The following is a 10,168-nucleotide window of genomic DNA, read 5'->3' as shown; positions in this document are numbered from 1 at the left end:
ACGCACATCCAATGCATGAGAACAGCCATAAAGGAGTTTCCAATACTTTTCTAACAGAGACTAAAGAATACATGGAACAAGAGAATAATACTAGGGCATGTGGCAGGTTTTTTGTTTTTAAAGTTGGCCTTTTTAATACAAAGTCTCATTAGGTAGCCCAGACCGGCCTGGAGGCTTCCTGCCTCAATTTCCCAAGTGCCAGTGATTATACTTGTGTACCATGCTTGGTCAGCATAATTTTATTTTATTTTTATTTTTTTAAATTTTTGGGTTTTCAAGACAGGGATTCTCTGTGTAACAGCCCTGGCTGTCCTGGAACTTGCTGTGTAGACCAGCCTGGCATCAAACTCACTAAGATCTGCCAGCCTCTGCTCTGAGTGCTGGGCTTAAAGGCATGTGACTCCACCAGCTGGCATAAAATGTAAACACCAAGAATGGAAAAGTTCTAGGTTCAGAAGTGCCCGGTGATGACCGTCTCCTCGTATCCAGGTCACACCGTGACCTTTGAACTCAGATGAATTGTTATCTCTGGCCCATTCCTCCCCCTCACCGCCAAGCACCTGGTCAACACAACTAGCTGTTCCAAACTAAGCAAGCTCAATACACAATTTCTCATTCCTGATTTCAATTCACGATGCCACCACCCACTCCTCCCCGATTGTTTCCCCATCACCGTGTACATCTTACCTGACTATCCTGGGAACAGATACGTGTGGATCTCCCCTTTTCTTGGGCACTGCTGGCCACTAGTCCATGAGGGTGAGGAGCTGGGGAGCCAGGGTTCAGACGGCCTTGAGTACGATGATGGGTTGTCTTCCTGGACCAGTTTCAGTGAGGCAGTTGAAATTTACTCAGGATGAACAAAGGTTATATATATACACAGTGTAGGCATTTCCAGGGTGGGTATACATCATTGGCTGGGGGCCTAAGGTACCAGAATGCCTCATTTCCATGGAGAGGCATTCCAGGGACCCCAGGTGCTTGCTAAGTGGGTTCTTTAGTGGAGGAAGGAGCCTGCAATTTTCCAAAGGAAGTCTTCCATTTTGCACTGAGCTCAGGGCTTTCTGGCCATGATGGACCAACTGAAACCTCAGCAGAAGGGTTTCCCAACAGCTCCCCTTGATTTATTTTATATTGGAGAGGTGTCGTTGTAGTCCTCAGCCTCTATGCTAAGGACGGTTTGGTATTGAAACAGAGCCCGTTTTAAAAATTGGATGAGGCAGGGTGCAAAGGTCAAAATAGAACACAGCATAATCAGAGGGCTAATAAAGAGTAGGGTCGAGGAAAACAAGGAATTTTCGAACCAACTTAATTGTTCAGTGGGTTGAAATCTCAAGAGCAGGTCTGTAGAGAGTTTTTTGAGGGTATGAAACTTGGTCTCAAATAACATTTGATTCATTTACACAGACCCAACATTCTTTCCCCAATACTATGCAAGTCCCCACATGTTTAGGAGTCACTGGGTATAATGCTCTCCTGCTTTGGGGCAGGAAGCCAGTTTTGAGTCTCAGAAGAGACTTTGGACTTTGAAACGGTCAAAACTGGAAAACTATGGGGACTTTTGAAGTTGAACTCAACGCATTTTGCATTATAACAAAGGCGCAAGCCTATGGAAGCCACGGAGTCGAATGTGGCAGTTAAAGTGAGAATGCGGCCCCTCTCCCGGCTCCAGTCTCAGATACTTAAGATGTTTGGGCTCCAGCTGGTGGAATTTCTTGGGAAACATTAGGAGGCGTGTAACTAGGAGATGGACTTTGTGGTTTTGTTTTATTAGGTTTTTTGAGGCAGGTTTCTTTGTGTAGCCCTGGCTGTCCTGGACTCGCCGTGTAAACCAGGCTGGCCTCGAACTCAACAAGAGAACCACCTGCCTCTGCCTCCTGAGTGCTGGGGATTAAAGGTGTGCACACTGATGCCATTCCGAATTGTGCTCTCAACTCCTCCCTCCCTGCCCCCAACCCCTGTGACTTCTGGTTAAAGAAGTGAGGTCTCAGCTATTGCTCCAACACCTTGTCTGCCTGCTGCCACGTTCTCAGTTATGGCCATGGACTCTAACCCTCTGAAACTGTGAGTCCCAAATTAAACATCTTCTTCTGTAAGCTGCCTTGGTCACAGTGTTTTGTTACAGCAATAGAAAAGTAACTGATACAATCACCTGAAAACCTTTTCGTTGTTGTTTTTGGTTTTAAGTCTTCACACTGTTTTCCATAATAGTTGTATCATTTCACATTTTGTCAACAGCACACCAAGATTCTACCTTCTGTCTTCCCAAAACACCATTTTCTGTTCTTCTGACAGATTAGCAGGATGATTAGCTCACTGGAGCTATATTGTACTTACCTGAAAATTAATGATGCCGAACATCTTTCTTTTGCTGATTGGACATTTATACAATCTTTGGAGGACTGTTTATCCAAGCAGTTTTGTTGTTGAGTTGTAGATGTTCTTCATGTATTCTGAATACTAAACTTGTAGGCTGTCTTTTCACTTTGTTGCTATTGTCCTAAATTAATGAAAGTCTCTAAGATTAATGAAATACCTTTGGCCTTTTTTGTTGTTGTTTTTTCATTTTGTTGCTTGTGTTAATGTCATTGTCAATGGATAATTTCCTTTTTTTTTCAATGTATCTTTTTCTTTTCCTTGCTTAACATGGCTTGAAATTTCAGTACTACAATAGATATCTGTGACAAAAGTAAATGTCCTTTCCTTGTCTCTAATCTTAGATGCAGTGTTCAGCCTTCCATCACTAAACACAGTATTACCTATGGACTTTCATAGGTGGCTTTATCAGGTTTAAAGTTTTCTTCCTTGCTGAGTGTTGAGTAGGTGTTTGTGCCAGACTGTGTGCGAGTGTGTGCCTGTGTGTATGAAGGAGAGAGGGTGCCAGGCATCTGCCTCTAAGTTCAGTTTTGGCTAGCATGACTGGCCAGTGAGCTTCCTCTGTCTCCATCCCTAGTGCTGAGATTATACAAGCATGGCCATGCCTTCTGTTTTTCACAAAGATGCTGGGGATTCAAACTTGGGTTGACATATTTGCACAGGAAGTACTCTGAGCTGCTGAGCCCAGCCCTAAGTGTTATTGTTTGTTTTGTTTTGTTTGTATATGGGCTGTTGTCCTTCCATGAAGGTGTGGAATTTTTTGTCTGTGTTGGTTTTAATGATGACATGGTTGTTATTTTTTGTTTTAATGGGATACATTTTCTTTTTATTCACAAATTACTACACATTGTCAGTACACCTTAAGAGGTTTTTGTTTTTATAATGTACAGCTGCTTGTTTATTTATTATGTATACAGTGCTCTGCCTCCATGTTCACCTGCAGGCCAGAACAGGGCATTAGATGACATTATAGATGGTTGTGAGCCACCATGTGGTTGCTGGGAATTGAACTCAGGACCTCTGGAAGAATAGCCAGTGCTCTTAACCTCTGAGCCATCTCTCCAGGCCCTTGTTCTTTGATTTTATATGCGGAATTTTCAGGTACAAATATACATCTGTTAGGGTGAGTGATTCTTTAGTGTGAAGTTGAATTTGGCTTGCTAGTACTGTATTTGAGATTGTGTGTGTGACACTCAGTGAGTACAGAAGCATGACTGAGGAGTTATTTATAGGATGGTGGATGTAAGTAATCATAGATGCAGAGACTCAAAAGTGCAACGGTCATGTGATGCCCGGAAGTCAGAATCCTACAACACTCCACCGCTTCCTTTCTCTTGCTCTTCCATTCTTTCTGCTCCTTCTTGTAATTAGGGTTTTTGTATCAAGAATATTGGTCTTCTTTCTTTGTCTGGTTTTGATATAAGACTAATGTGGCCTCATTGTGTTGAGAATATTCTGTCTTCTTTGTTTTGAGAGGAAGTATTCTGTGGCCCTGGCTGGGTGGCCTCCAACTCTCAAGAGATCTACCTGCCGGTGCCTCCAGAGTGCTGCATTACAGGCATGAACATACTGATTCTAGCTTCTCTAATTTTTAAGAGTGTATATTCGCACACACACACACACACACACACACACACACACACACACAACCTGCATGTGTACTCAAGTATGTCACGGTGCTCATGTGAAGATATGAGGGCAACTTGTAGGAATTAGTTCTATCCTTACAGCATGTGGTTCCCAGGAGTGAACTCAGGCCATCAGGGTTGGTGGCAGATGCCTTTGTAGACTGAGCCATCTCTTAGGCTTTCTCGTCTTGCAAAGACTGATGTTAATTGTCCTTTAAATGTCTTAATTTTTCAGGGATATAGTATAGATTTCTGGACTTGCTGTTAGGTTTCTTATTGATTCAATCACGTTATTAATAACAAGTCTTTAAGACTTTTTATTTCAGCTGAGGCAGTGGTGGCCACACCTTTAGACCCAGCACTCAGGAGGCAAAGGCAGGTGAATCTCTTGAGTTTACAGGGCTACACATAGAAAACATGTCTTGAAAAAATCCAAGACTTTTTACTTATTGTTGTTATAGACGTGTTTCACCTACTTCTTTTCCTTTGTGTATTATGTTGCAATGACTCTCTTAATACTTTTTTTTAAACTTTTTTAATGTATTTGAAAGTTTGTCAGCTTTTTCAAGTAAATGCTTTTAAAAAGATTTATTTATTATGAATACAGTGTTCTGCCTGCATGCCAGAAGAGGGCACCAGATCTCATTATAGATGGTTATCAGCCACCATGTATTTGCTGGGAATTGAACTCAGCACCTTTGGAAGAACAGCTAGTGCTCTTAAGCTCTGAGCCATCTCTCCAGCGCAATAACTGTTTTTTAAAAATATTTTTTGTCTTATTTATATCTGCTCTAACCTTTAGCACTTACTCCTTAATATTAGGTTTGTTATTTTTCAGGTCCTTAAGTTATAAAGTTATTTCTGTTTGACTGTAGTCAATGCTATAAATTCCCCTAAATTGTTTTTGTTGTATCCCTTAATTTTGATGTATTGGTGAGTAAATACATGCATTTTTATGTATTTTGTCTTTTTGTTGTTGTTTTTAGTTTCATCCTATTGTGTCAGCTGAAGATATTTGGAAAGGTATTAATCTTATTAAACTGGTTAAACTTTTTGTGATTTGAATGAAGACAACCATAGATTTGAATGGCTGGTTCCCAGTTGGTGGAACTGTTTGGGAAGGATTATTAGGTGTGGCCTTGTTGGAGGCGTGTCGCTGGTGGTGGGTTTTGAGGTTTTTAAAGGGTCCACATCATTCCCAGTTAGTGGCTGTTGTCTCACTATGTAAGCTCTCAGATACTGTTCCCGTGCCGTGCTCCCAGCCATGGTCATGAATAGACTCTGAAACTGTAAGCACACTCCCAGTTAATTGCTTTCTTTTGGTCATGGTCTCTTCACAGCAATAGAAAAGTAAGACAAGACTGTTTCAACTTCTTGAGAATTCTATACTCTCTCCGATTTTGAAGTAGATTATTTTGTATATGGAAGTTTAAATGGTACACTGTGTTATTCACTTCTTTTTCCTCATCATGTCTTCTTCAATGTAACTGAGAACAGAGTCTGTGTTTTACTCTTTCATTTCAGTAAGTGCTTGTTTTATATATTTGGAAGTCTGTTAGGTACATACATGTACACATTCGTAACTGACGTTCGCTAAAATACTGCCATGCTGCCCTACTTCTCTTGTTTCAGCCTTTTGTTTATCTGGAGAAATGTTAATTTTAACTTCCTTTTTGAATAAGTTTTCCAGATATTGTCTTCCTAGCTGATAGGGATATATTAGTTCCCTGTCTTCTAGCCTAGGTTTCCATTGAGTAGTCTGGTGATAATATAATAGTAGGTGCCTTGTACACAATGGTTTGCTGTCTTGGACTCACTTTATAGACCAGGCTGGCTTTGAATTCAGGTATCTTCCTGCCTCTGCCCCCCCCCCCACCCTGTGGTGAGATTAAGGGTGTGCACCACCATGCCTGGCTAGAACGGTTTATTTTTCTCGCCATCATTACCTTGGTGACAGAATCTTATGTACCCAAGGCTGGGCTCCCAATTTGCTATGATACACCAAGTGACTCTGAACTCCTGATCCTCATGTGCCACCATGTCCTTTATGAGGTGCTAGGGACAGAATACAGTCTCTGTGAGCCCTTGTAAGTGTTCTGTCAGATGGCTTCACCATCTTTGTCTTTTTTTTTCATTTTTCAAGACAGGGTTTCTCTGTGTAGCCTTGACTGTCTTAGACTTGCTTTGTAGACCAAGGTGGCTTTGAACTCACAGCAATCCGCCTGCCTCTGCCTGGGCTGGGACTAAAGGCGTGCGCCACCACGCCCATCAATTTTTTTAAAAGGTAAAGTTATCTCAACTTCCTACTTCACAGACATTCTTGTCCTAAGAGTATGGCAAGTTTTGCTCTTTTTCATTCAACTAGGTTCTCTGCTTCTTTCCTTCATCTTCTGGAAGACAGATAAAGAAGTCTATGGGCATGTATCTTTGCCTACTTCATTTCCTATCAAGTTATTTACATTTGAAATAATTTGGCTGGGCACAGTGGGGCATTCAGGTAATCCTAGAATTTAGGGAGGCAGAGGCAGGCAGATCTCTGCTGAGTTTGAGACCCGTCTGGTCTACAGAGTGAGTCTAGGACATCCAAGGCTACACAGAGAAACCCTCTCTCAACCCTCCCATCCCCCCAAAATTATATAAAAGTACTTTTTGGTTTGCCAAGATGGCTCAGTGGGTAAAGGCACTTGCTGCACAAGCCTAAATAACATAAATTCAATTTTTAGAACTCACATGTGGAAGGAGAATGGACTCCAGATCTCCACAACCTTGCCCTGCCATCTACATGTACAAAACAATGCAAAAATTAAAGGTCATCTCAATGAGTAGGAAACAGAGTCAACACTACTGAAGCATTCATTTATTCATCTGAACACAATCTGTTTGTGCTGTGATGGATGTTAAACTTCACCACTTCTGACTTCTCTTTTATCTAATTGACACTATTCATCAGTTTGTTGGCACTTCTACAACCCCAGCACTCAGCAACCTAACACAGGAGGAACGTTGTGGTTTTAAGGCCAGTCTGGACAACATACTGAGTTCCAGAATAACCTGGGTTAAAGACAGTCCTCTCAGAAATGAAACAAGTTATTTATATCCTGTCATTTCTGTCTTTTCCTGAATACATAAAACTTAACATACCGACAGCTGGGCATGGTGGTGCATGGCTGCAATTCCAGCAGTTGGGAGGCAGAGGCAGTGCTGCCATGTGTTCCATGCTGGCCATGGCTACACAGCAAGATGATTTAAAATAACCAAATAATGTATCTTCTCATTAAATGATTTTTAGTAATGCAACTGCTGTTGTCAACATTTTATAGTGGTATAACGTAGATTCTACCTCTAAATAACAATACCCAAAAGGACCTGACAGTCTCTCCACATTCTCACAGGACAACCACAACGTGCAGGTATGCCAAAACTGACATTTCTAAGATACAAACCAGGTAAAAATCTTACAAGTTTAATTCAGAAGAGTTCTGCCTAGGTTCCTTCTTGCTACTCCACAGCTTAGACATTTTCTCAAGGTAGCAAATTTGGGAAAAACTTTAGGCCATCCCTTCTTCCCTTCCTTCAGCATCACTATTCTTGACCTTTCTATGTTCAGTACTGTGAGGCCATCTTTTCATATTTTGCCTGACTTTAGCCATTGTTCGTCATGACTAAAAAATGATATGTCAAAAACTTACCACGAAATATACAGGGAATGGGGAGAAGAAAAAACACCAAAAAACAAATCTAGAGCAAAGATGAATTCTTAAGGCAGTAAAGTGCCCAGATTGTAAGCATCAGTAGCACTTGAGAACTTGCTAGAAACGTAAATTATTGGACACTTTGCAGGAGACTCTTGACAGATACTAAAGCTTGAGGAGAAATGCTGGTATAAAATATTAAGATACATGCAGGTTTTACATTGACACACACAGTAAGTTATTAATGAAACACAGATATTAAGTACTCACTATAAACTTACAACTTTGCTGGAACAATATAGGGCCGATGGTCAGGAAACCCTGCACATATTGTTAACTTGATAAAGTTTACATTGCACATAGTAAGCAAAGCAGACTTGGGGCTGGAGAGATGGATCAGAGGTTGAGACCACTGGTTGGTTTTTCTTCCTCAGGGCCTGAGTTCAATTCCCAGCATCTACATAGAGGCTCATAAGCATCTGTAACTCCAGTGCCAGGAGACTGGTGCCCTATTCCATGGGCACTGCACACATGTGGCACACAAGCGTATTTGCAGCTAAAACAGGCCCACACTGGGCTTGTACAATTAATGCAGAGAGACCATGTAGCTGGATCTCCACCTGATCCAACACTCAGTGATAAACTCAAAATGGATGGACTAAGGGTCTAAATGATACAACATCTATGCAACAGAAGTAAACATGAAAAGAGGAGTTTTGTGACTCAGGCATGAAGGTTTTATTAAGAATATTGAAGCATAAACGAGATTTGATCATACACATGCTAATCCCTTAAAAAAAAAGAAAACAAAACCAAGGTACTATCAACAATGGTGGTGATGTAGAGTGGGAGGTGTTTGTAATGCCTAGAATAGGAAATTCAGGCACTGAGATAAAAGCCTGTAATGCCAGCACGAGGACAGCGGAAGCAGGAGGATTCAGAGTCCTAGCTACTTTGTAAGTTTGGATACTTCCTGGGCTACACAGCAGAAACTCTGTCTCAAGTACTCCTATGGAAAAAAATAAGAAATCAGTATTTAAAACCTGTAGTAATGGACACTATGACAGGCTAATCCCCACTGCAGACTTGCATGGATTTAGAATGGCCCACAGGTGTGGTTTTGAGGGACCCCAGAGGGTTTACCTGGAGAGAGAGAAGACACATCTGAAGTGGGTGGGGGTGGGGGTGGGACGGCTCTGTACTGAATTAAAAGTAGAGAGTAAACTGAGAGCCCATATATTCAATTCTTTCTTCTTCCAGAGTACAGAAGCAATGTGAGAGCTGCCTCGAGCTCCTGCTAAGTTTCTGCCAAGAGGGACTGTAATGTACCTCAAATGCAAAACCAAAATAAGCCCTTCCTTCCTCCCTTCAGTTGACTGTGTTACAACCAAGAGACAGTTACTAATAAGGCACTTAGTCAAGACACTCCAGTAAGCAGAGGAACCAAGTTTAAACAAACACTAGGATACAAAGCTGTGTGTGTACATGTTTATGTGTGCATGTGGTATTGGGTGTCTTTTCAATAGCTCTCCATCTTACTTTTTTTTTCTTCTTCCCTGATTGTCTCCTGGGCCCCTCGATGATCATTCTGATGGGTACAATTCTATGCTAAGTGGGACACCATATTCAACAGTTACCACAAATAAGATGGATCTGCTTTTGAAAAACTGCCGCAGAGTAGATGCTAAAGTCAGTTTTGAGCATGGTCATTACTACAATCTAGTAAAAGCAATATAAAAAAAAATGGCTTTTGCAGTTCATTAAAAGATACAGATTGTAGCTGGGCGGTGGTGGCACACGCCTTTAATCGAATACTTTGGGTATAGTTTAAGTGCAACATTTTACTACTTAATTCGTTTTAAACTTTTATTCTATATTATATGCTATTCCAAACTTTGACAACAGACTTTCTCCTCCAACTTTCAAGAATACTTGAAACCAGAAATTGAACTGCAGTGGAATAAAGTGCTAGTGCATACACGCCTGCTGCACTCAGTTATCTCAATGGGATATTCACAGCAGATCACTGAAGAAGTCCTGATTCTGTGAAGCCTAACTCCTTCTGCAAAATCATAATCAACCATCCAAGGTAAGAGAACTGTGTGAGTATATCTATTTTAATTATTCCTAACTAAAAGTGATTGTGGACATGTGAAGTCAGTAAAGGGAGAATGTAACTACCTTATAATGACAACATCAAGTAAGAATAAAGGGAACGCCGAGACTTGTAGTAAAGAAGCTGTTTGTCATTCTTTGTTTAAGAGATTACAACACATACAAGTGAATTTTATCAAAATACAGCACATTTCTTCTACTATATCCATAAAAATCAATTCCTATGTAAATAGTACTGAAAAATCAACTAAAGTGAGTTAAAATTTACAAAGAGTTGTTAAAGGGTTTCAATCAAAATTATTAAAACTATACAGTACAATACCCAATTGATAACAGCTTGAAAGAAGTGCAATATTT

Source organism: Acomys minous (genome assembly GCF_964271855.1).
Source record: "Acomys minous genome assembly, chromosome: 11".
Taxonomy (NCBI): Eukaryota; Metazoa; Chordata; class Mammalia; order Rodentia; family Muridae; genus Acomys; species Acomys minous.
Note: the sequence above shows the minus strand (reverse complement) of the source record.